At 45.2% G+C, this 27152-nt stretch overlaps 1 protein-coding gene across 24 annotated transcripts in view; it reads right to left on the bottom strand.

The window, feature by feature from the left end:
- Window positions 1–27152, bottom strand: part of LOC140429768 (receptor-type tyrosine-protein phosphatase delta-like) — a 3491723-nt gene that overhangs the window by 2987679 nt on the left and 476892 nt on the right. The window lies entirely within an intron of this gene.

Below are 27152 nucleotides of genomic sequence, written 5' to 3'. Positions count from 1 at the left end.
TCACTCATGTGACATCCAGCCCTCTGCATCCACAATCGAACGGGAAGGCTGAAAAGGGTGTCCACATCGCAAAGCGGCTCCTGTGCAAGGCGGCTGATGCCGGATCGGACTTTAACCTTGCCTTGCTGGCCTATCGATCGGCCCCGTTATCCACGGGCCTCTCGCCAGCGCAGCTACTAATGGGTCGCTCCCTCAGGACGACGGTACCTTCCGTCCTGGCACCGACAACAGACCATGAGGCGGTTCTTCGGGACATGCAACTGCAGCGTGATCGCCAGAAAGGTCGGTACGACACACGAGCGACGGACCTGCCCCCCCTGTCCTCCGGAGACAAAGTACGCGTCCATCAACCGTATGGTGGCTGGTCAGCACCGGCCGAAGTCCTCCGACAAGTGGCTCCCCGCTCGTTCCTGGTTCGCATGCCGGATGGTTCCGTGCGTCGCCGCAATCGGCGCGCCCTTCGCCGACTTCCACGTTCACAGCCACACAACACGCCAGATCCTCAACAGGCTTCCGAGGATGACTTTGTGGAGCTGCCGCACATCACGCCCTTTCCATCGCCACCCATGGCCATGCCTGCACAGCAGCCGGTGGTTCTTGATCCACCCTTAAGGCGGTCAACCCGAATTCGTCGCAAACCCATTAGAATGGACTTATAATACAGTTCATATGTTTAATAAGTTGGACAATTTTACATGATAACCTGTTGTTGTTTATCGTTCCAGATGTCGTCTGACTGGACAACTGTTCAAAATTTTTTTTCTTCTTCTCTCGTTCGCATTTCTGTTATGTTATGGTACAACTGGATTCATGTGACGCACTCGACATCGCCCCATGTACATAGTTCCGTCATAGACACATGCTGCACACGACACACACACACTCTTAGATGCACTCACGTCACGATCATATTTATTACCACGTAGGCACATATCTTTGTAAAAAGGGGGGATGTCATGATATTCAAACACACACATCATGATGGACACACTAACAGGCAAATCAGAGTACACAACACCACAACCAATCACAGACAAGAACACCAACCACATAAAAAGCACGAGCACGACACCTGGAGGTCAGTAGGTCTGGGGAGAAGGAAGCATGAAAGAGCTGTTGAAACACCACAAGCAGGGAGCCCCCCACGTGCAGAGTGCAAAGACCAAGTTGTAAATAGCAAGTTTAAATAAACAAGTGTTGTACCATATGCAACTGTGTTGGCTCTTCTGTGTGTTAGAACACCCAACACCACAAACCTCACTGGGCATGAGCCAGATCATCATATTGAAATGATCCATTAGTCGCATTGAAACGTACATTTGTGGGATTCTCCCCGCACCAGAGACCTAACGGCTGTGCCTGGGAAACCTTGCCAGGGCTTTGTTTAGTCCTGATTTCCAGAAATGTTGACACGTCATAATGGCACCAGGGGGAGAGGAGGGGAGGGGAGTGGTCGCACAGGCAGCTAGATACCCCTGGGTGGTCAGGGACATGTCAGGGTGACACTTTATCACTCCCTTTGGCACCTGGGCACCTTGGCGCTGCCTGCCTAGCACTCTGGCAGTGCTTGGTGCCCATGTGGCACTGCCAGGCTGGTGTGCCCATGTTGCAGTGCCAGGATGCCCAAGTGCCAAGTTGTCACTGCCAGGGATAGGGCCGGGGGGAAGCCTTACCAGGCTAAGGGAGAGGTGACGGGGGTCTTCCCAGGGGCCTCCTTATGTTTGGTTGAGTGGGGGGCGGGGGGTCAAATATAGGGGTGGGCTGGAAGGTAGGGCAGGGGGAGTGATCGAGGAAGGCAGACAAAATGGCGCCCTGATCTGCGAGGCGCCTTTCCGGCAGTGCTCGCCAGCAGAAAATGAAGCCCGGTGCAGCCTTGGCGCAGAGAAACTTCCCTAGGCCAAAAAATGGCTGCAGCCACTAAGAGACACCCCGCTAAACATGCCTAAAACCAGACATAGACTTTTTCTAGTTAATCATGGCCGCAATCTTCGCATCGAAAGAGAGAAATGCAAATTGTTCCAGTTGTCAATATGCTATCTCGGTCATGTAATTGATAAGAACGGGCTCTACAAGGAACATACGAAAATGATTGTGATTTTAGATGCGCCTCGACCGCACAATGTATCACAACTAAGATCTTTTTGGGGATTCAATTACGGTGGAAAATCTATTCCAAATTTTTTTGCTACCATATTAAAACCACTTCATACATTATTACGTGCGAATCAACAATGGATTTGGACAAAAGAGCAAAGAGGCACATAATAAAGTCATAAATGAAGAAAACGGAAGTCATCGTTCCTAATTAAAATTACAACTTGCATGTGACACCACATTTCCCTACCGGGTGGGTGCAGTTGTCTCTCATATAATGCCAAATGGAGATGAAATATCACTAGCTTTCACTTTGTGAAGGCACAAGCACTGGACAGAATTATGCACAATTGGAAAAGGAAGCCTAGAGAACAGTTTTTGGAGACAAATCACTTAATCACTATCTGTATGGAAGACATTTTACCTTGTTAATAGACCACAAGCCTTCAACAATGATCTTTTGTCAATACAAAGAAATATCTCTAGCTGTGCGTCGTTTGCTGAGATGGTCCCTGATCTCGTCAGCACATAATTCCGAGATTAAATACGGAAGATCGGAATGCCGATGCTCTGTTATATTTAACAATGTGAGATAAGGCCGAACCTCAGGAGAACCATGTAAACTATGTGTACTTTTCCCAGGTGGATAATGTACCTATTACTGCATCTCAAGTGCAAAGACACACAAGGTCAGATCTGGTGAAGGGGAAGGTCATGGACCTGATCCTGAAAGGTATTCCACTGGATAAAAAGAGGAGGAATCTAGAATTCAAGCATACCGGACAAGGGAACTTGAATTAAAGGGTACAAAACAGAGTCCTTCTATGAAGGATCAGAGTCATCATTTCTCCATGCTTGCAGAGTCGTATACAGGATCAACTCCACAAAGGACATCCAGGAATCATACAGATGAAAGAACTCACAGAGAGTTATTTTTGGTAATGGGGTCTAGACTTGCAAATTGAAGAAAGAATAGGTCTGTGTCAATGTTGTGCTCGAATACGAAATACTCCCTTGAAATGAAATGAAAATGAATGAAATGAAAATCGCTTATTGTCACAAGTAGACTTCAAAAGAAGTCACTGTGAAAAGCCCCTAGTCCCCACATTCCGGCACCTGTTCGGGGAGGCTGGTACGGGAATTGAACCGTGCTGCTGGCCTGCCTTGGTCTGCTTTAAAAGCCAGCTATTTAGCGCTGTGCTAAACCAGCCCCCTTCATCCTTGGGATTGGCCAAAACAGCCATGGCAGAGAGCACATACTGATTTTGCGGGACCAATTGAAAGATATGTTTCTCATTCTGGTGGACGCATATTGCAAGTGGCCTGAAACAATAAAGTTGAAGTCAGTGACTACTGACAAGACAATCGAACAACAGGACAAAGTATTTGTACAGTTTGGCAGACTGGAACAATTAGTCAGCAACAACGGGACTCACTTCACCTGAAGTGTGTGTGGACTACCTTAGAAACTGTGGCATATAGAATATAAAAGCTGCCCCTTATCATCCTTCCACAAATGGATTGGCAGAGAGATTGGTACAGTTATTGAAGATGCCATTAAAGCTTCAAAGAATGAAAGACCATCAGCTAAAAAAATAAGTAAAGTTCTCATATCCTACGGAAACATTGCGCATGGGACAACCCAAAACTCACTGGCAAGATTGTTTTTAAAAAGGATGTTGAGAACCAAATTTGATCTGCTCTTATCGCCTGACACTTTGACCATTGTAGAGTGACAACAACAAAGCCAATTTGCTCGCTGTGAACAGACAACAAAACCAAGACGTTTTGAGCAAGGAGGAAGAGTTTTAACAGGAAGCTGCTCTTTAAGTGAGAAGTGGGTACTTGCCACAATACTCGTAAAGGCGTTTCCTTATATGGTGCAAACCGATTTATTCATAGTGCGCAGGAGTTAAAGATAATGTTAGTTGTCGTTCTACTGAAGTAAATGGGGAGGGATGTTATATATTGTGAACCATGCATATCTGTGTAGCGTGTCATATGATTAGGTGATTTTGTCATCAAGGCACTGAGGAGATTTTCCCTCTTTTCACCTGAGACTGTAAGCAAGTAACACCTCACTAATAAAGTCTGACGATCTGGTTAATAACCCACGGTGTTGAAACCTCGTCATCCTTTGTTTCTACTGTAAAGAAGACCAAGACCACTAAAAATATAACAAATATGTATCTATCATCTTGTATTTATCAATAATGGATTCCTGTTTCTCTTTGACTTCCCAATCTATTCCCTCTGCACTGAAAGAGGAATGATATTGGGAAGAATTTGATTGGGAGCAGAAACCCGAGAGTACGCCTCCCAAATGGTTTTAGTTTACGCTTATTTCCCCGTTTCTAAACTAGATCTTAAACTTAGAGTTGGTTCGCATATGTCAGTTTCAGTGCAACATCATGCAAAGCCGCTAAAGTCACCACCTCCTGCCATTTGTCACATAATTGTCCAGGATCTGAGGAAGCAAGGGGATAAGCAATAAATACAAATCTAAAAAATTAATTTACGATAAGCTGAATTGTCTTCTTTTCTTATTCCCGACTTTCTCAGTTCTTATAATTTAATTCCCCATAAAATGTTTGGAATGGTGCCATTCCTTGGAGATGCTGCTTTTGGGCTATTCACTGAGGTTGTGAATAAACAATATGAACAGTGATGGATCTGGCACTTGTTCCAGGAGGACTGTAATGGACTCAACTATCTGGTTTGAACCATTTTCATTAATGACTATTCTTTGTTTTCTATTGTCAAGCCAGTTTTCTACAAAATCTATCATTTCACCTTTGATTCCATGAATTGTTATTTTTGCTGGAGGTAGACTAAAGGGACCTTCTCAAATTTCGACTGGAAGGCCAGCTAGACCACATTTTCTCTCCCATGCCAGTTTTCATTTAACATTGACCCGATTAGATAATCCCATATTTTGAAGAACAGATCCAGTGTTTTACCGATTAACCATGTCGACCCCACAATTGCTCAGTTCACTCACAACTGTATTTTTGAAACCTGTAACCAAATTTGCTTTCATGATGTTGAATTTGCATCATTCCAATTTCCAAGATACTGCAGCCAGCACCCCTCACCAATTTTCCATGACTGCTTCCACCTAAACGGATAGATTCCATTCGTGCTACTTTCTTTGGAAAACTCTATTCCAGTAAAATGCTGCAAAAAAAATAATCTCCAACAGCTTAGCTAATGGATTGAAAATATTTCTGCAGTTATCCGGTATGAATAATGGTCAGAATGAAAAATTTCAACGTTTGACCATATTGTTCACCCTGCCACTGAATTACAACATTCTTCCTTACGGTGTCCTTTTTTTCTGGAATGCTTTGACTCCAACACAGAATTGCATGGTCTCTTTTACAACTACTGCAATTATTTCTTGCCCATTTATCGCTCCATGTCTCAGGAATATTTACACCATGCCTCAATTTAATTTCTAATGTATTTTCTTTCAGGCTTAGTTGGTCTACATTAGCCATTGTCTAAATATGTTTTTAAGACAGCCATTACATCGAGCGCAATATTGCGGGGAATGGAGGGATGGTTTCCACGCTGATTGGACCCCAAGAGCGCTTTAATGGACAGTACCGGGACTGCAGGAGGAATGTGAGCCATGGATTCTCAGAAACAGGCAGGTCTGGGGTCTTGGGCAGGGAGTAAGGTGGCTGGGGGAGGGTGGGTTTAAGACTGTGGGAAGGTAGGAAGAAAGAGGAGCTTCTATCTTAGAGGGGAGTGCCGCCACCCACTTGGCAAAGGGCTTCTGCTCCTGACTGTCCATGCCAAATATTTTGTGCTGTGGGTAGTGTGTAATCAGGACAAATTGGCTGGGTAACAAGTCTAATTGATGTGTGATCATCTATTTAAATAGAATAGGCTGCAATCTCGACGCCAGCCCACAGCCTCTCTCAGCTTAGGAGTGTGTGGAAAGGTGATGGGGTGGGCACTCGCCGTATTTTACATGCCAAGCCGCTGAAAGCAAGCCTGGAGGGGCATGTAAAATGCAGCCCATAGTCTATTTATTTGTCTTTTTAAATTATCGGCAGCTTTCAAATCTCTAACCTACTGCTGTTCAGATGGAACTTGATGGGACTCCTTTCTCCCTGAACACAATTTACTAAATCTGTGCTCTTTTCATTCTCAACTGCATCCCCCAAAAATGTTTGTCAATCATCTCCAAGATAGGAATTATAAGCTACCCAGCCCTGGCGGATTCTGAGATGGGGGCTGGGGGGCGGGTTGGTGGGGACATCTCCTGTTGACTGGGGGTGGCACTCTGCTGAGGTTCTGGTGACATCCAAACCTCTCTCTTTCCCCAACACTCCAATCTACTCTTGTAAGCCACCCCAGACCTAAATAACCACCACCCACAACCCCACCCTATCCCATTTGACCCCTGCCTCTTACCTTCCCTCCAGTTCCCGATGCTTAGTTTCAGATTGATAGCTGCAGTGTCTCGTCAGGTAGAGTTGTCCCTGGAATGATTGGCTGGCAGCTCTCCAAGGCAGGACTTCCTCCCAGTGATGAGTGGATGCCCCGCTTCTGCCAATCAACGCTCGTTGGAGCATGAAATCGCACCGGGCTTTCCGGAGCCGACAGCGATGTTTTTCCAGCTGATGTTTTGGATGGCAGGACACATCCTGAGAATTCAGGCTCAAGTCACTACTAAACACAGGGCAGGCGGGAGAGAGGGGGGAGTGCATGATTATCCTGACCTTTTCCTCTCGAGAACAGATACTAAGAGGGGTAGATGAAGTGAGAGATCTTGGCGTGTAAGTACAAAGGTCCTGAAAGGCAGCAGTTCAAGTAAACAAGGTTGTTAAAAAAGAATATGGAATGCTCTCCTTCATTAGCAGAGGTATAGAATTTCGATGTGAGCATACAATGTTGGAATTGTATAAAACACAGGTGAGGCCACAGCTGGAGAATTGTGTGCAATTCTGGTCACTACATTGCAGGAAGGACGTAATTGCTCTGGACAGAGTACAGAGGAGGTTTACAAGAATGTTGCCACGGCTAGAAAAGTACAGCTACGAGGAAAGATTGGATAGGTTGTGGTTATTTTCTTTGGAACAAGGGTGACTTAACTGAGGTGTAGAAAATTATGATGGAGAAGAAATAGAGTGGACGGAATAAAATTGTTTCCCTTGGTGGAGAATTCTAGAAGGTAACTGGCAGAAGGTGTAGAGGTGACATGAGGAAGAACCTTTTTACGCAGAGGGTAGTGGGAGTCTGGAATTCGCTGCCCGAGTTGGTGGGGGTGGCAGAGACCCTAAACTCTTTTCAAAAGTACCTGGGTCTACACCTTACGTGCTGTAAGATATAGGGTTATGGACTGGATGCAGGAAAGTGGGATTAGAAAGGGCACCTGGGTGGCCTCAGTCTCACATGGACAATATGGGTTCCTTCTGTGCTGTAACTTTTCTATGTTTCTGTATATGTTAACGGCTCAGGATGAGAAATACTGAGATTCCAAGACCTGTACATAACAGCACATTGCGAAAGTGCCAGTTCTGTTCAACATTAGTGCGGAGGACGAGACGGGACGGGGCGGGGGGCAGGAAAATCAGCCCCAGTCTGCATGGGTAACATGGTGGATCAGCGGTCAGCACTATCGCACACAGCACCATGAATCCAGGTTCGATTCCAGCCTTGGGTAACTGTCTGTCTGGAGTTTGTATGTCTCCCCGTGTCTGTATGGGTTTTCTCCGGGTGCTCCCAATCCAAAGGTGCATGTTAGGTGGGGTTGTGAGGTTGCAGAGATAGGGCGGGAGAGTGGGCCGAGGTCGGGAGCTCTTTCGGAAGGTTGGTGCAGAATCGATGGTCCGAATGGCCTCCTTCTGCACTGTAGTGATCAAAAGGTAGCCATAAAGTTTTTTTTCTCCTGTTTCAGAGAGTTTCTCTCAATGTGCAGAAATTCCAGTTTATGTAATCCTCTGCTGAGTATAACCCAGACTTCCACAGGCCCCAAACCAATTTCTTCTCTGTGTCCGGCTGGTTTACACCAGCTTCCTAATATTAGTCTTTTTTCCTTGCTGTAAGAGACTTTTTGGCAGAACTGACTTAGACAGTCTCTCCTTTGAGGATATGCCTACACTTTGATTGATTGTCACATCCCCACTGACTGGCAACATCAACTCTCCGTATTATTCATCCTGTCTCCTGTAGACGTACTAAAGCCTGCTTTATGAAGCTTGTGTCTATCTTGGGTTTTAACCAGCTCTCAGTTATATAAGTTTCTGATGTGTGCAGAAGTACTCTCCTTGATGTAGCGTGCACGCTCAACAATTCCTCCTGCATTTTAACATTGAAATATCAGCGAACAACAGCCTTGTTGCACTAAATGCATCAAAGTGTGACACTTTGCATCGCATTATCATGGTAATTTAAAAAAAAAATTACATGTTCAAAATGGATCCAAAGAATATATATCTGTAAATTATAATTGGGTGCTTCAGAAAGTTTTATTTAAAAAAAAACATATACATTGCTTCTAAGTGCTGGGTTGCTGAATGCTAGCTCATGGGTCCTAGCTCATGGGTCACCATGGAAACACAGTTACACATTCCTCGCACTTTCACTCCAGAAAAGGTAATCCTGATGGATCAGAGGAGCCAAGATGATATTTAAAACCATTTCTGTTTTATTTTGTTCCTGCACAATTTTGAAACTACTCTCATGTACAAAGTGGAAATAATTGTTTTAATAATGACTTAGCTATGATGAACATGTACATATGGAAATGTAAACACCGAAATGGCAAATGTAACGGCCAAGTTACACTCACGCCAAGGATCTACAAACAGCAATTCAGGTTAATTGATATTAGCTCAAGGATATATGTTGGCCTGCGAGGGAGACTTTTGTTGCATCACTTTGAATAGTGCAACGGAGCCTTTTACTTCTGCCTGCAGATGCGGGCAAGGCCTCAGTGCAATACTTCATATTTAAGATGACACCTCTGACGAGGCAGCATTGTCTTAACACTGCACTCAACTGTCTGCTTAGATTATGTATTCATGCCTTGGAGGTCAAGGTGCCACGCGGATATTATGGGTAGAATTTTAACCCCAGAAAACGGTTGTGTTTGGGCCAGGTGGGGGACAGTGTTAGTAGCCTGAAACTTGATCCTAACCCGCCTCCTATCCATCCACTTCTAGTATTAATGGAGGCAGGACTGGGGCACGGGAGGTTGGTGGAGGGGTGCTGCCAACCTGCTCCTTGAGTTGGTTATGCACTTCAGAGAGGCTGGGGGACTCTTTATAATTGCCAACTGAAGCTTACCCTGGTGGCCAAATTTCCCACAGAGCCAAGTGTTTTTCCATTAACCAGTAGATCCAGTGCGCCTGCCTTGTCAACCCTCGTGGTTGGACATCACCTGAACACGATTATTCTGATCGCCATGCCAATCTCACTCAGGGAGCCTAAGAACTGCCCCCAAAACCCAGGTCTATGATGCTGTTCCCCCGCCTCACTAAAGCCACTGACCCCTCACCCACGACCTCCAGTATTCATCTAACTTCCCCCAATACACAAGGGGCGGGATTCTGCCGTAATTGGCGCAAACCACTCCGGCGTCGGGCCGCCCCAAAGGTGCGGAATCCTCCGCATCTTCAGGGACTAGGCCGGCCCCGGAGTGGTTAGCGCCATGCCGGCCGGCGGGGATGGGGCTTGGCGCCATGCCAACCGGCGCCGAAGGGCCTCCGCCGTCCGGCGCAAGTTGTCGCATGCACGGGAGCACCAGCGTGTGCTGGCGTCATCCCAGCACATGCGCAGAGGGCTTCGTCTCCGCACCGGCAATGGCGCACCGCTACAGCCTCCGGTGCGGAAGGATAGAGTGCCCCCACGGCACAGGCCCGCCCACGGATTGGTGGGCCCCGATCGCGGGCCAGGCCATCATGGGGGCAACTCCCGGGCCAGAGCCCCCTGTGCCCTCCCGAGAACCCCGGAGGCCGCCCGCGCCGCCAGGTCCCGCCGGTGAAGGACCTACTCTAACTTACGCCGGCGGGACCGGCAAAAAAACGGGCAGCCACTCAGCCCATTGCGTGCCAGAGAATCGCCGGGGGAGCCACTGCCAGCGGCCGCCTACTGGCGTGGCGCGATTCCCGCCCCCGCAAAATCTCCGCCATCGTAGAATTCGGCAGCCGGCGGGGGCGGGATTCACGCCGCTCCCCCGGCGATTCTCCGACCCGGCGGGGGGTCAGAAAATCCCACCCCTCCGTCTCTACCTGCCAATTCCTTCCCACCACAACTCAGAGACCAAGTCTTATCACCTATAAAGTCTCTGACCTTTCACTTCTTTCAACAGGAACCACTGACCAAACTCCTGAACCTTTTTACCACAACTCATCCTCTGGAGAACTCTGAAACGCCTTCCCCCTAGGAGCCTTCAAGAGGTCGATAGTAAAGTACCACAAGTCATCCAGCAAACTGGAGCTGATGGTATATTTTGTCTTCATCACAAGTTATTAATGTTAGGCTCTGCAAGCTCACTATTACTTGTCACTCAATATCCAGCCCATTAATTTTTCTGCTCTCTGCACAGATGCTCACTGACCATATATATGCATTTTTCAGGTTTCCATATATTAATTCATCTCTGATTTCATTAACGATTTCATTAACAATCAAATGCCAGCCTATGCCAATTAATTCTATTTCTGTGAAAGGAAGCAAATCTAGGAAAAGATAAACACAAGGAAAGTAGAAAATACAAAGCTTATAGACCTGACACATACTATTATTTACCACTATGAGCTCTTAACTCCTGAAATCAATTTTTTCGATATTAAGCAAGGGCATAGGTTAAGATCAAGATTTAAACAAGCATACTTCAGTAATTTTGATAATAGGTTATGTGACCATTAAATAACTTTCTAAATCATTTATTGCTCTTTTGGGGTTGATTAAATATCTATTAAATTGTAACCCATGAAGCTATATTAATCCTCAATTAAGTTGAGTACTTCAGTATATTAAGCCAACCCAGCAACAGCTGTATCTTTAATATTCATTGCAGGGTAAGTTTAATCAATGCACTAAACTCGCAGGGAAGGTTCCAATACAATTACCGTTCATATAGATGAATCAAAATAGTATTCTTTTTTATTTCAACAACATGATTATTCATGAGTGAAGGTAATTTCCTTGAGGAGGTGCTGTAATATTTCACATTTTCATTTCTGATCATCCTGATCACATCAGCATTAAAATGAAATAGTGATGTCAATTATGTTAAACCAGATTCTTTTTGTCAGATTATCAAAACAATTGAAAACTTTCTTACACTTGTTCCCAGAAGCAACTAAATACAAATACATTGCCCTTTCCAGAAAAAGAACGCTGAATTAACTGGGTTAGCAGAGGTGCAAAGTCAAAATTAAAGAAAATCCACTGCCGATGAATTTGAAAAATTGCTTATTTACTTTCTTCACGTGCATTTGCAATACCCCTGTTTATTTGAATTTCTCTCACTCGGCAGGTAAATGCAGCCTGCATCTGGAGGTAGGGTCAAACAATCAAGAGAGTGAGTTTCTCGCTGCTTTATGTCGAAGTCAGTTTGGGCATTTATACACAATTTACACTACACATGCCAGGGTGAACCCATAGTCCCTTCACACTGACTTGTAGCAGGAAAGGACTGTTAATTTCCATGTATCTCAGAACTCCATCTTGACCCTAACTCATGCAGAATGTTACCTACACACCCCAACCATGGGTGAAAGGTTTTGGTGCACTTGAATGGAACAATTTTGGTATTGCTGATGGGGAAATTAATAGCTGCATTGGTAGATTCCTTAGGTAGTGCAGTACAAGTTAGAAGTGCTGGGACTGTCGAGGCTAATAGTGCAAAGCTTCACTAAGGTTGAAAGGATTGGGAGAGAAGATGATAAAAATCAAAACGTGGTGACTTGGATATATCAGCAATGCCTTTATAAAACCTGAAAATTATATGAGGAAGGAGGTCCTGGGAGAGATGTGAACTACTTGTACTGGAGTTAGTTAAACCGAGGAGGATATGCACTGAGAATAAACTTCAACACAGTGAAATGAGAGTTGATAAACTTAGATGTGCTAATGAAACTGGAGGCTATATTGGAGGGCTCCTCCCAACCTGTCCAGGCATCTGAACCACATTTTGAGCGTCCAATCGGCTGTTAGACCAGCGCTTGTGTTGACGCATGAGCCTCATTGTAGCGAGTCTCAGTGGGTATTTGTGGTCTCCGCACAGGCATTATTAATCATCTCTTGAGTGAGTACACTCTGTCCCCATCGAGTCAACCCTCCAGCCATTGCTCTCCCTCAAAAACAGCTGGGACGTGAGTGTGCTCCAAGATGTGATTATCAAGGATGCTCCCCGGGAAACGGACACATACTTGCGGCGCATCGTGTGGTGACTGACGAAGTGGCTATTGTGGGAGTGTTATCCCTTTCTGTTCAAAAATGGCGCCCCATGCCGTCATGAGGGTGCAGCCGATAACGCCCTGCACCTTGGCATGCCTCCCATTGCCCTGGTGTACTGGCTCATCTGGTCTCGGTTCAAGCTGATATACATGTGGGCCCTGGCAACCCCACCCCCCAGACCCCGAGTTGAACTTACCTGGGTCGCCATGTCCTCTCTGGTGCCCCCTCTGAAACTGGCTCTCTGGAGTATGATGGCGACCAGAGCCTCACATCCATATGGCGGTTGTAAATTACGGCGGCATGACCGAAGAATATTCAGTGAGGGAACCGCCCCAGCGGGAGGGCTCGCTAATGACTTGCTAATGCATTTAAATTAGATTTCCGACCTTCCATGGTGGATTTCCCATTAAACAGCCTAGCAGGGGCCCGTAAATTCGGAAAACGTGAACCCGTGGGCGAGAATTGCATTTCCAGATTCTCGCTGTGATTTCCACCTGCGTAGCCATTCCCACAGATGGCCAATGCAGATTCAAAATTCTGCCCACTGTCAGGTGAATTTACTCTGCAGTGTGATCTTCACAATCAGGCTGAAAGAAGAAAATGGAGCAAACAACAAAATCAGTAGGAATGCATAAAAGACGATAATAACGAAGAGAAGAGGCCCTCTTTGAACAGCACCAGGAACAAGAACCGAAACTGAAGGACAAGACCTGGATTATTCCCCAAATCACACGCAAATTGGCATAGGGAAATGGATATTTGACTGGAGAAGTGATTATGGGTAAAGAGGGGTTATATTGAATGGCACACTGACAACAATACTGCGACAGGAAGGAGCTGGACCACTGAAATGAGCTCCATCTGAACCAGAATATAGTGATAGAGAAAAATAGGACAGTCACAGGAATTTAAACTAGGAACTGAGGGGGAAGGAACAAGTGGAAAGTCTAACATAGAAAATTGTTCAAAATCGCTAAGAGAGTTGAGTAACTCTGGTGTTTCAGGCATTACATGTGCAAGGGAAACTAAACAATATAAAGAAATTAAACGGAGCTGAAATGTAATGCCAGTCTGCTGGCTAATTTGGAGGATGCAGAGCATTGCATTGGGTGGAAGGGTGGAGGTTGAGGATCCCACATCCTTCCCACATCCTCCAGATTAAGTGCAGGTTGGGAAGGTTCATGGATGGCCTTCCCGCTCAGGGGCTAATTTAGGGCCTGAAGTAGACAATTACTGCCCACTTAAGGGTTTCAGCCCACAGCTCTGGATATTCTACCAGTGGTAGGTGGGCAGGGGGAGTCGTCATGGGGTAGGCTCGAACAACAAATCCTTTTGGGTTTACTTGTGTAGTTCTGTGCAGGTTGTCTCGTTCAAAGGTATTTGGTGCCTGATTGGAGAACCTAGCATCAGGAAGCGGGAGGAACCACATAGAGCAACCACTTGCCTTTTCGTCTGACCCCCGAGCCAGCGACCCTTCCCTGCAACCTCCATCCCACCCTGACTTATTGAGGGTCCCTCATTGATCCTAGAGGCCTCTGGTGATGCATTACCAGCAGCAGGCATCACCCCCAGTGACAGGAAATGGTGAGCTGTCAGCCTCTGATTGGATGGCAGCTTTCCAGTGGTAGGATTTCCAGTGCAGTGGTCCTAAATTCCAAGGAAGACCTGATGCTGGCCAAATTAGTGCCTAATCAGCACTTAATTTACTGGGCCAATACAAACATAGGGCTCCAGTTCTCCACACGCACCAATCATCAACATTAAATCCTACCCCAAGGCAGAGAAATAGGAATTGTTTTTGAGTAATTGGGTAACGAGCAGCAGGAGACATGCCGAGTGAGTATATTTGGGAATTTGGATCAAAGTGGGAATTCAGTGCAGAAGGGAACGAGGTGCCCTTTTGCTTTCCAACTTTTTCATGGTTCAGGAAGGGGTCTTGCCTTGCTGCAAGAGAAGAGGTTAGTTATTTGGTGAGTTCGTCAACTGCTCTGAGATGGTGAGAAGTGATCTTCCATAAGGATTGGTGCGAAAGCCATTGTTGTTCAGGCTTTCCCAATCAACAGCCAGCCACTGTTTTAATCGGTATGTCTGCTGGCTGGAGAAAGGGAGGAAAAAAACCCTGCTGTTAAATTCACAAACACATTACCCACATTTCCTGGCCACGACAAAACCTCCCACCCCCGCAAAACCCCACCTCTCAAACGCTGGGACCATTGTGCCTAAATTTTCATAAAACACATTCAGCAAGGAAACATTGCTAGGCAATGGGTCCCCTGTTGGATTGAAAGCTGACAACCTGTGACGTTATTCACTTACCTCGTCCACAAAGCTTACAACTCTTGTGAGTTGGAAAAAGATCAGCTCACTGTCTTGGTAATCACATCTGAACTACAGTCGGGGCAGTAAACGGCAAGGGAACTTGGGGGCGAAAGAAGGAAAGACATTTTTGTGTAAGCTTGGCTAAATTTACTACCAACTGTCAGAAGCTTTAGTATTTATTCGACAACGCCTATACAAGTCCAGCAATGAAATGTATTTCTTGTTGTGCAGAAAAGATCCATATTTTATTCATGAAGTCAGGATAGCCCAGTCAAGGTGGTGAGAATCACTTTATCATCCAAAGTTCACCATTACCAACACCAAGAGATGTGTCCAAATTGTCGGTCCCCAACAAGATGTTGCCCAGAAGTTTGAAGTGATCTGTGTGGGCGGCACGGTAGCACAGTGGTTAGCACTCTCCATTGCCTGTTCACCTTATAAGGCAATTTCTGCAACTGTGTTTGAGCAACTTCGTGAGATATAATGTCAAGGCAAGGGGTTAATAAGAAAAAGGGATTTTAATGAATCTTAAAGAGCTATCCATTTCTCACAGCAACATCGACATGAATCACATAATGGTGTGAATATGTTACTCGCCTGGCCACCGTGCAAGCCCTGCCACAGGTTCGCTGACGGAACAGGACACAGAGGGATAAGAAATCCTGAAACAGTAAACAAATGCTCTATGAACATTGGGGGGGGGGGGGGGGGGATTTTGTAACCTTAGCCACCACAGGACTGGAAATTCCGACCTTAATTCAATAGACCTTTGGCTGGTCCGTCAAATTTTCCAAACTGCCCCGAGAATTCCTGCTACAGGAAGGAACTAGAAAATCCTGGGCAAGATCTTAGACCATAAGACATAGGAGCAGAATTATGCCACTCGGCCCATTCAATCATGGCTGATATTTTTCTCCATTTCCTGCCTTCTCCCCATTACCCCTAATCCCCTTATTAATCAAGAACGTATCTATCTCTGACTTAAAGACACTCAGTGATTTGGCCTCCACAGCTATCTGCGGTTATATTTTTATATAAGAAATAAATCTCACATGTTCGTGCAATGTATCTGATAATTCATTACAAATAACAAGTACTTTTAAACCGAAATTACGATTGTACGTTGCACAACTGAGAGGTGGATTAGTAACTCCTGGTTAGTCAACCAGTTATTTTAATTTAAAAAAATATATATGGTCAGCAACAGTTCAAATAATTGCACTTTTATTTCTCTTTCACAATCAATGAACCAAATGATAGCACTTTTAGGACGTGATTCAATGGGACAAAAACAGAGTCCTGTTTCAGGTGCATTTAGCGGAGTTTTTCTGGGCAAAGTCGCTACTATTCAGCGGCACTTTGCTGTTTTTTTTAGCCTCGGCAGAGAATGCCTTGTCGAGGCCGCACTTATATAATTTTCAAGTCGCCAAGTCTTTCCAGGAATGATTAGTCGCAGATCGGGGCACCCTGTTTAAAAGCCTTGATTGCCCCCAGAACAGCCTACAGACCCCACCCACTGCACCCAACCTACCTCTTACAGGATGTCGGGCCACCCCTCAATCCACTTCTTACGGGCAAAGCACCCGGCCCGACCACTGGCATGGACAGCCTGGCACCCAGGCACCGCCAACCTGGCACCATGGCAATGCCAGGGTACCTGGGTGGCATAGTCAAAGTGGCAGGTTGGCCAGACTAAGGTGCCCGGTTGCTAACTGAAGTGCCAGGGTACCACCTGCCCAGAACCCGACCACCCTGGTCTCTAATGGGTGGGGAGAACCCCCTAGGTGCCGTTACGTCCAATCCATGTTTGTTTGGACCAGTGCTAAACGGTGCCCTGGCAAAGTCTCCCAGACACGACATTAGGTCCCAGGTACCGGGAGAATCCAACACTGACATATTTAAATGAGCCTAGTAATCTGGATCTCGCCCAGAATTGGGATTTAGTTGAATCTCGCGAGATGTTTTGAGTGTCGTGAATCTCACGAGAGGCCTCTCACGAGATTCAATAGACTCACCGCGTCACCCAGTTGGGTGCAATGAGGCCAGTAAATCGCACCCATAATGTTAAGCCAAATAAAGATCATACAAATAGTCTTTACAGATCCAAATACAACATTAAACATTACATCCATTTCACTTCCAATCTCAAGGGATCCAATAATATACACAACAGTGACTAACATTGATGACTCTCTCAGACACTTTCAGCAAAGCCACAAAGATATCATTTTCTAACAGAGTTTATCAAGTGATGATACACCTGACAGTACAGACAGCGCCTATTGATTCACTGTTGCTAATGTTTCTACTCAAGTATTATTTTCATTTGAAAAACTGAAATAATTGGTGCACCACTATACTTTAAATATAGTGGTTAGCACTGTTGCTTCACAGCGCCAGGGTCCCAGGTTCAATTCCCGGCTTGGGTCACTGTCTGTGTGGAGGCTGCACATTCTCCCTGTATGTGCGTGGGTTTCCTCCGGGTCCTCCGGTTTCCTCGCACGGTCCAAAGATGTGCAGGTTAGGTGGATTGGCCTTGATCAATTGCCCCTTAGTATCCAAAAAGGTTAGGTGGGGCTAATGGGTTACGGGGATAGGGTGGAGGCTTGGGTTTAAGGACGGTGGTCTTTCGAAGGGCTGATGCAGACTTGATGGGCCGAATAGCCTCCTTCTGCACTGTAAATTCCATGATTCAATGAAAAGTATTTAAAATGACTGCATAACATTAACAATTACCTTCTCCTGAGATACAATGGTGACATTTAAACTGTTGAATTGTTACTGCGAAATGCCAAGTATCAGTATTTTAAATAGAAATTCAGGGAAATATGTACCTTTGCATAGCCAGTATTTAAGAAGTTGAAAGTTTTTGGTACAAGAGGTTCTATCCAAGGAACTGCTTCACAGGTTGGCTTTCTTGGCTCTTGAAACAACAATGATGAGAGGTGACCAAATCAATTTCTTTTTAATTACAAAAGGCTTTGATGGAGCAGAGGGGGAGAGTGTTTCCACTTGTGGTAAGACCAAAACCCAATGCCGTTGTCAGGCACCAAGAAATCAAGTAGGAAATTCAGGGGCAACCTCTTTAACCAGGGACTTGTAAAAACATGGAACGTACTATCACTCGGAGCAGTTGGGGAGAATAGTATTTAAGTTTTCAAGGGGAAGCTTTCTAAGTATTCAAGGAAGAAAGTGATAGAGGGCTATTCTGATAGATGACTAAGAATGGGAGAAGAATTGAAAGTAGAATGAACATAGCACAGACTGGTGGGGCCTAATAGTAGAATTGACTGGTTAGGCCGAACAGCCAGTTTCTGTGCTGTATTTTCTATGTAATAGTATATTATGGAGGGGGGGGGGTAACCTATGTAGCCAATACCAAATTATGCTGCTATGGGCCTAAATTTCCTGCAACTGGTGAACAAAAGGTGGCTTTCACTTGACTATTTATTTTCCATGAGACTTTGTGTTGCACATTGCTCTGAGCAGGGAATGGAAACAGCTTCTAGAGGGCATCTGGGATCTGAGTAAACTGGGTGGAAAACTGTTTATCTTCTCAGTGAATCAGATAAAAGGTTGAGGATTCAACAGCACAGAGTCTGAACCCAAAGTGCAAGTTATAATTACAAAATCCAATGTCAGATCAGGCATAGCAAAAAAAAAAGACAGCGAAAGGAAGATTAGATCAAGAGATTTTGGGAAAAAGGTAAAAAGCAAAAGCAAAAAAAAGGCATGTAATTTGATTTCAATCTCCAACAACAATTACAAACTGAAGGAAAAAGACTTCATACCTGCAATCGCCAATGTTGAGTGGCCAAAAGGTTATATGGCAGTTAAAGAGCATTATCAGGTCATTTATAGCGTAATTCGAAAATGGAAAATTGCCAACTCTCTGGAATTAATTTAATTTGTAACCATCGTGCAAGTACACAAACTTCAAATGGTTCAGATAAGGAGATGGCATTCTCAGGAAGCTAACAGCTGAATGATACTTCTCAGCAACAACTTCCTGATTTTGCATTTAACCACGCATCATCCCTCATATGAAGCCACATTGTGATTTGCACATAAATCACAGGGTGCACTATTAGCTTTGCCGGTTTTGACAGTACATTCTGTCTGACTCTATCACACATACTACAATATGAACTCTGGCAATCCTATTTCAAATAATTACAAGGGGTCTAGTGGGCCTGGCCATTAATTATTGTTGCATTTTCCAATGACAGATGATTAAGACATATTTGGAAGCAGCGGTTATAAAATGAAGCCTGTGTTGAAGATTTCAAGTCATCTGCAATGCATCACTTTGGCCATTTTGAGTCAGTCAGGGTTAATGCGCAATGGCAGTAGTCGCTTTCTAAAGTAAGAAAATAAGTCAATTTCGCTTTTTGCATGCATGAACAAACCTCGCCTGTGGGCTCACAGTCACACACCAAGCGTCAAGTTCGCACCATTAGAATGTTTCCTGTGTTGGCTATACCAGGTGTTAAGGCATTACAATTTCATTAACTGTTAATCATCAGGGAGAGATACAGGAGCACTGCATACTTGCATTTGAAACTCACACTTTTTTTTTAATGTCATGGACAAATTCAGTGTGGTGCATCTTCCAAAATACAATGTTTGCATTAGACAGTTTGCAATGTATTATTTAGGACACTTACACTCAGGCAGGAGGTATTTACAGACAGAGAGTGTAAGTCACTCTTCTGGGAATGACATGATTGTTGACGGCTAGATAAAAATGAGTTCATTATATGGACGAAAAATCCACAGTAACAATGTAGCACGGGAGAGGGTCTCACAAGCAATGCTCAAAATAAAATGGTTTACTTTGCAGCTTTTAAAATTTTAATTTGATTCTTTTTTCTTGTAAAATTTGGCTATCCTGTAAACATCTTCTCCGTACATGACATATTTATACATTAGTGTTTCAAAAGAACTATTTCATGGCTTGAAAAAACAATCTGATTACTATATTTTCACTGTGTCCAAATATTAAAATGATGCTCATACATACAAATGTGTTAAAAATGCTATTGTGCAATGAAGACACATTCTTTCCTGCCTGTAACCAGGCTATTGAAATATTTTATAAGTGATGATGAATCAAAAAGACATTGATCATCCCAAAGAATTTGTTCCTCTGAGGTCCTACAGTATTTCTCATAATAATCCAATATCTGAAGCCTTCTGTTATCACTCAATTGTAATGCCAGAGGAAGAAGTTAATATAATAATAAAATCCATAGTTAATGGAAATAAATACCGAATGGACGGCAGAAAATTGCAGGCATCCATGCATCCCAAAATTCAGCTGATTAAAAAACTGACTTCATTTTACTCTTGAAGTTTGCACCATCAACAGGGCCTCATAAATGGATTTCTGGCTTACAGTATGATGGATGATCTTAACTGTAACCACAAAACCGCAGCTTCTGTTGAAATCTAAACATTATTTGTTGAACCGTGCAAGGAACATGTGGTGCTGTCTAACATGGATCTTAGTGTAAGGAAACAAATTGGGTGGGGAAAATGACCGAGGACTTGACCGGTCGGAACAAAGAACAAAGAACAAAGAAAAATACAGTACAGGAACAGGCCCTTCAGCCCTCCAAGCCTGCACTGACCATGCTGCCTGAGTTGACTTGAATTCAAGTGATAGAGGTGATTTATTTTCTTTCATGGGAACATTTGTTGCTCATCCCTAATTGAGCTGAGTGGCGTGCTAGGCCATTTCAGAGGCCAATATAAAGAGTCAAGCGCATTGTTCTGGGTCTGAAATCACATGTAGGCAGCCAGGTAAGGATGAATCAGATGGCAATTGATGATAATTTCATGATCAGCATTACTGAGACTAGGTTTAAATTCCAGCTCTATTAAATGAATATTTAATTCCACTAGCTGTGGCATACTTCAACAATGTGAAATAGCAAACTATTATTTTTTTAACACTCATGCCAGTTTTTCAAAGAGTTAATGGGCAGCAGTTTTAAAGGCCTTGGCAATTCCCTTTGACATTTCATCTTGACACTTTTGACAGTTATTTTTGCAGATCCAATGAATGCATATAGTTTTCACCCATATTCAAACCTATTTTTAGCAGTCCCAAAGGGCACCTGACCTCCCCCCAGTGTGTCCTGGGATCATAGCCAAAGGGGCACCATTTTAAAAGGGTACCCTAGCTATGCAAACAAATCCATCAAGTTCAGATCTGCATCTCCCAGATCTAATGTACGCATATCAGGGGCGAAATTCTCCGGTATCGGCGCGATGTCCGCCGACTGGCGCCCAAAACGGCACAAATCAGAAGGGCATCGCGTCGCCCCAAAGGTGCGGACTGCTCCCCCTTAAATGCCCCTTAACCCCTTAAGGGGCTAGGCCCACGCCGGACGAATTTCCGCCCCTCCAGCTGGCGGAAAAGGCCTTTGGTGCCCCGCCAGCTGGAGCACAAGTGCCATATTCAGGTCTGGGATGTCTGATTTTGGGCTTGACGACCATCATTGTAATGACACAGAGACCTTCCATTGCTGCAAAATCATGGCAGAAATCTCAGTTTGACTTTTGTGAGGGAACAGAAGCTTCACGATTGCCTCGTTTGAAACTTCTACAAGAATCTACAGTGGTCCTTCACAGATTCTTGTGCCAAAGAAAACGACAAGCACATTAGTTTAGCTGTACTGGAAAAATAGCCAGAACAAGGAACTGGGGTATCTATAGTCAAGAGCGGGTAAATGAACATTTTACCTCTGTGAATAGCTGAAGTTGAGGTGAATTCTCCACGACGGTGAGATACTTATGGGTGATCGCTATGGAGGTAAATAACATTAAAATTGATGCCTTATAAGAGAATTCTTGTGGGAAGAAAGAAGTAATTTTGAGTGCATAAAATATGTAGTTGTGAACCATATTGTTAACAATGGTTGTTTTGTTTAATTCTTTTATACACAGTAACGTTTGTGTTTTGTTTAGAAATAAGTGAAATCTTGTGGTGTAGTCCTATTGATTGAAATTAGGTGAGCAGCTTTATTTGAATGTTGATGGTCCCTAACTGGATAATAACAAACTGTATTTGAAATTAAAAGGTATGATTTACTTTAAATAGTCAATACAATAAAGATACCTCTTACAGGTGCAAATGTACCCACATCACTTCCCATAGAAATGTGGCATTATGTGGCTGTACAGTTCCACACTATGCTGCTCCTTATTCATGCAAAGTAGGTTCTGAGTCCTATCCAACAACAGCTTTCACCTTTGCATTTAACTGATATGACTATCAACAGCAAGGCACCCTCTCTCCCTTAGTTCACAACAGTTTCAATGATACACCTTTCCAGAGTTCCCTTTCAACCTGCCAACCAATAGCTCCCTAATTTACAGTTAGGCCACTTTTGGGAAAATACAAAGTTATTTTGTGCCTCTGAACCATTCACACAACTTTCCAGGTTTTAGAACTTCTTAGCCAGCTCACACAGTACTTTCAAAACCCCTGTCTCCTTTTCTGCCATAGATGAAAAAAATGACATGTGAAAGCCTTTTGGCTGGACTGTCTGCTCCTCAACGCCGAAATTGCGTTCAGCAAGGGGGCTGAAAATCCCCGATGACGGCAAAATCGGGGACAGCACCATTTTTGAGATGCTCCGCCCCTTGAAAAGCGGCGTTCTCTGGGAGTACGCCGAGCCATATATCCACAGCTTCAGGCCATTGCCTGAGGTCCACCCCACATAGAACATAGAAAATACAGTGTGCAGAAGGAGGCCATTGACTGAGGTCCGCCCCACATAGATCATACAGTGCAGAAGGAGGCCATTCGGCCCATCGAGTCTGCACCTACCCACTTAACCCCTCACTTCCATCCTATCCCCATAACTCAATAGCTCCTCCTCACCTTTTTAGACACTAAGGACAATTTAGCATGGCCAATCCACCTAACTGCAAGTCTTTGCACTGTGGGAGGAAACCTGAGCACCCGGAGGAAACCCACGCAGACACGGGGAGAACGTGCAGACTCCACACAGTGACCCAGCTGGGAGTTGAACCTGGGACCCTGGCGCTGTGCAGCCACAGTGCGAGCCACGTGTGCTACCGTGCTGCCCACGATGCTTCTTCCCCGAACGGCGGAGTTCCCAACGGCTTGGGACACGTGTGGTCTCACCCGTCGTGAACTTAGCGTGGCGACTGCGGACTCAGTCCGGCACCGCCACAGTCGGGGAGGGCCTTTCCGCGGGCAGGGGGAGGCTTCATTCGGGGCTGGGGGCACTGTGGCATGCGGCCAAATCCCCCATTTTTGCGGTCTGGGTCCGCAGGCTAAGTCCGCCATGAAGCACGATGCAGCCGGTGCAGGCCACCACCGTGTGCATGCTCAGCCACGGACCCGGAAATGCTCAGGGCTGTATTGGCAGCTGGAGCTAGGAGCTCTATGCTGCCTCCCTGCTAGCCCCCAGCAAAACGGCGAATCGGTGACTTAGTCTCCCAAATGGAGAATCCAGCCCTTTCTTTTTCTCCTCACAAGAATTCAGTGTGTTCCTCTTTCTGTCTGCTTTCTTTTTGTGTATGGGCCAACTTCACTCGACAACTCTCCTCCTTGCCTGACCACAAAACTTCTGTATCTTAATTTCCTTTTTGTTGGCACTGTTTCCAGGTCAAGAATTTTCAGGTCACATGCAGCAGTAGGTGGGATTCCCCAGCCTCCCAGCTGAGAGTTTCCCGCTGGCGGGATGGGAAGCGCTGTTCGCTGGTGGCGGCATTCTCTACTCTGCAGCTGTCAATGGGAATTCCCATTGAAGACACCCCAGGCCACCGGGAAACCCACAGGCATGGGCGCACTGTCCGGAGGGACCAGAGAATCCCGCAATCAGTGAAGGGCCGGGGAATTCCCACCAATATTTCTTATTGTCCAAAAAAATTACAAATGATCACTTTACAATTGTTGCAAAGTCTTCAGGGCATGATTCAGTGGCCTCGCCGGACCCGACTTGGTGTCAGGACGAGGCCGTTCAATCTTGCGCGAGGCCCGCATCGAGATTCGCGGCGCTCAAAGTGTTTTATGAGATTCAACAAAATCTTGCGTTGCGTCGCAATGTGGATCTCGTTCTCACTGGGCATGATCCAGGCATGCACACATGTGCTCGCCAAATATACCCGGGGTTCCGTGATTCGCTGATTTTGCCAACAAGGCCTCAACCGAGCGCCATTTGGTACTGGTTCACAAAGTCAGGAACCAGATGTGATGGCATCTCTGGGGGTCTACCTGTGGAGTTGAGGACCCCGGGAGTCAGGGAAAAGGCCAGATGGTACCCTGGCATTCTCCCTGGCACCTGGACACCGTGGTTTTGCCAGACTGGCACCTTGGCACTGTCACTTGAGCACCCTGGCAATGTCACCCTTGCATTGCCAGAGTGCTCCGATGGCACCGCCAGGCTGGTAGTGTCAAGGTGCCAGGTTGCCCATGTCAGGGATCGGGCTCGGGTGGGACTTGCCTATGAGAGGTGGGGTGAGGGGAGCTTAGAGTGTTGGGGGCTCAAGGACCCCGGAACTGGTAAGTTGGGCGAAGCAGGAGGGTCCTGAAGCAATGGGGTCGAAAGATCGGGGCTGCCATTAAAAATGGCGCCATAATCCGGGATAGTCTTCCTGTACTGGCTAGCTGAGCTCATCAGTGCAGGAAATGACTTAAAGTGTGGCCTTGATGGGGAGGCAAAAAAAGGCAAAATGCCGTTGACTAGTGGCACTGCAGGCCCCGAGAAACATCCCGAATTTAACTCGAGTCTGCTGAATTGTGCCTTTAAAGTTCTTTTCAAACATTCTTAAAAACAATTACACGTTCCACAGGCATTTCAAAGAAATGACAATTTTCCTCATTGTACTTTTTCCAGGTCGAAGGTAATCGCAAGAAGTTAAAATCACAAAGAGAAAAAAGCTGAGCAAATATTAATTAAGCAGGCTTTTCCTCACTTAAATCAGCAAATGTTTGTTGTTTGGTTGTATATTGAAAATATTTTACCAAGAGGCAGACACAGAGCCTGCATCTCAGTTATGAACCATTTATATTCACAGCTGGCTGTCATTGGCACTTATGAAGTTGGCAGGAAATATAAAATCTTAAAGACTTTAAAGCAGAGGGTCATTCATTACAAACATCACAAAGGATCCAAATACATTTCCAATTGAATTAGTGTGGTTTTAATTAAGGCAGAATGAAGATTTGTCAAGGTGATTACATCTATCTAATGTGGGCATGTGTAGGTTTATCAATTTAGAAAGTATGTAAATTGTGTTAAAGTCTGGAGAAAGTAGAACATTTCAGCAGGGAACAACAGAATATGAAAAACAGAACTCTTGGGAAAGCCCAGCAATAAAGGATATTGGCCCGGGTTTTCTGATCCCATTTTCGCCTGGCTGGTTCAGCGACAGAGTGGAAAGTCTTGCGAGAACTCACAAATCACTTTTCACACGGATGTAGACACATGCCATAATTGTCGCCTTCCCTGTCAGTGACGGGGCATGTTTGAATGCATTGGCATATTATCAGCCCTCGACACCTGAATCATTCCTCCGAACCTAGCCCAACGGCCCTCCATCAGAAGATCCAGTCATGTCGGTGTGAGGGTAGAAGAGTGTCAAACCCAACTTGTGTCCCACGGCGTGCACCTAGTCAGCACCCCTCCCAGGGGAGCTCAGCTGAGTGCATCACCCAGTTGGGAGAGGGTCATGTTCGGGTACTGTCCACTCACTGCCCCTTAGCACTGCCTGGGAACCGACACCTGGCACTTCAGTGCCAGGGGTGGGAGGAGTGCAGGGGAGTTGGGGGTTCCAGGTGAACTCCTTTGCACTGGGCGGCCATTAAAAATGGCATCCCGATTTTCAAGGAACTGGATTGCAGGCAGGACGGGCGAATCTGAAGCTCGCCCGCCAGTGTTCCGTCTTGGGACCCGCCCTTTGTTGGATTTCTTTCTAGGTCCTGCATCATTTTGCGGAGGAAGTCGCCATTACTGCCAGCAGCTTCAATGCCGCTTTTCCCGTCTGCTATCGGCCTTTGACGATTTAGTTAGGCAGTCTGTTGCACACATAGCTCCCCAAAAAAGAATTCTTGAACAGGGATTTTTCAGGTGCCAGTTATGAACTGTTTGCATCAACTGTCCTGTTTGTTGTAAAGAATCGGAGAGTGGCATTGTTCTCATATTCAAAATTGTAAAGGTAAGCAGGAGTCACATGTATTTGACAATATCACACTGTGAGACCAAAATAAATATTTCGAGAAGAGATACATCAAAAAGTCCGATACCTGCTGCAGCTGCAATGCTCCAGTTAAGTGTTTACTTCCAGCTATGATGCTGCAGATGAATGAGAGAGAGTAAGAACAAACATACATTTGTGTTTGGTCCTGTGTCTGTGTGTAAAGAGCTATTAGATGTTTTTGAATAGGTATATGTTCCTGGGAGCTTGGAGGACTTGTAAACAGAGCAAGTAAACTAACAAATGGGCTGGTTGGGTCCTTGAGGTCTCAAGTCACGCAGGATGATAGTAAGTAAGCCAATAGCTGTATCATTATATTGTGAGGTTGTTTTGTTAAAGAACCAGGGGGCTGTCAGTACCTTGGATTTGCACTCAAGCATGGGACAGCACTTTAGGGAGACATTTAAAAAATGGGGTGGGGGAAGCAGGGATGATGTATTACACACACACACACATACACAATGAATAGAGCTTAGTGGAAATGGTTTCACTTTTGTCCAAGCTCAAGGCAATACGCAATTCACATTTATAAATTCTTCTGGAATCTGTAAGGAAAATTATGAACCATCAGGGACATTAAAAAATAAGGAAATTAAAAATCAACAGGGGTAAGCAAAACTAATTGCTGCTATAAACGACACCTTAAAATGATCAAAGTGCTTATTTGAAAAGCACGTGTGATGGAAGGAAAAGTTCAGCTCTTTTAAATCATCAAAGTTTCCATGATGCACAGCTATTAGGAGATCTCCAAATTACTTGGGCAGTGCTTTTTTTCATTGAAAGACAGGGGGGGGGGGGGGGGGGGGGGGCTCTGGAAGGCCAATGAGTGCAGCGTAATCTCGGAGGAATTTCACATTATGTGCTAGATTTAAAGCCGGTTCATTGGATGTGAGTTCAAGTCCCACTTCAGAGGCTTGGGCACATAATCTGGACTGACACCTCACTGTGGCTCTTAGAGGGTACTGGACTACTTACTGTGCTGTTTCTCAGATGAGACATTAAACTGTGGCTCTCTCTGCCCTCTTAGATGAACATCAAAGTTTCCATTTGTGCTACCTAAACAGGAGCTGGGAAATTCT

The sequence above is a fragment of the Scyliorhinus torazame genome, chromosome 9 (assembly GCF_047496885.1).
Source record: "Scyliorhinus torazame isolate Kashiwa2021f chromosome 9, sScyTor2.1, whole genome shotgun sequence".
In the NCBI taxonomy this organism is placed as follows: Eukaryota; Metazoa; Chordata; class Chondrichthyes; order Carcharhiniformes; family Scyliorhinidae; genus Scyliorhinus; species Scyliorhinus torazame.
The sequence above is the reverse complement of the archived record's forward strand: the minus strand, read 5'-3'. Positions and strand labels throughout refer to the sequence as shown.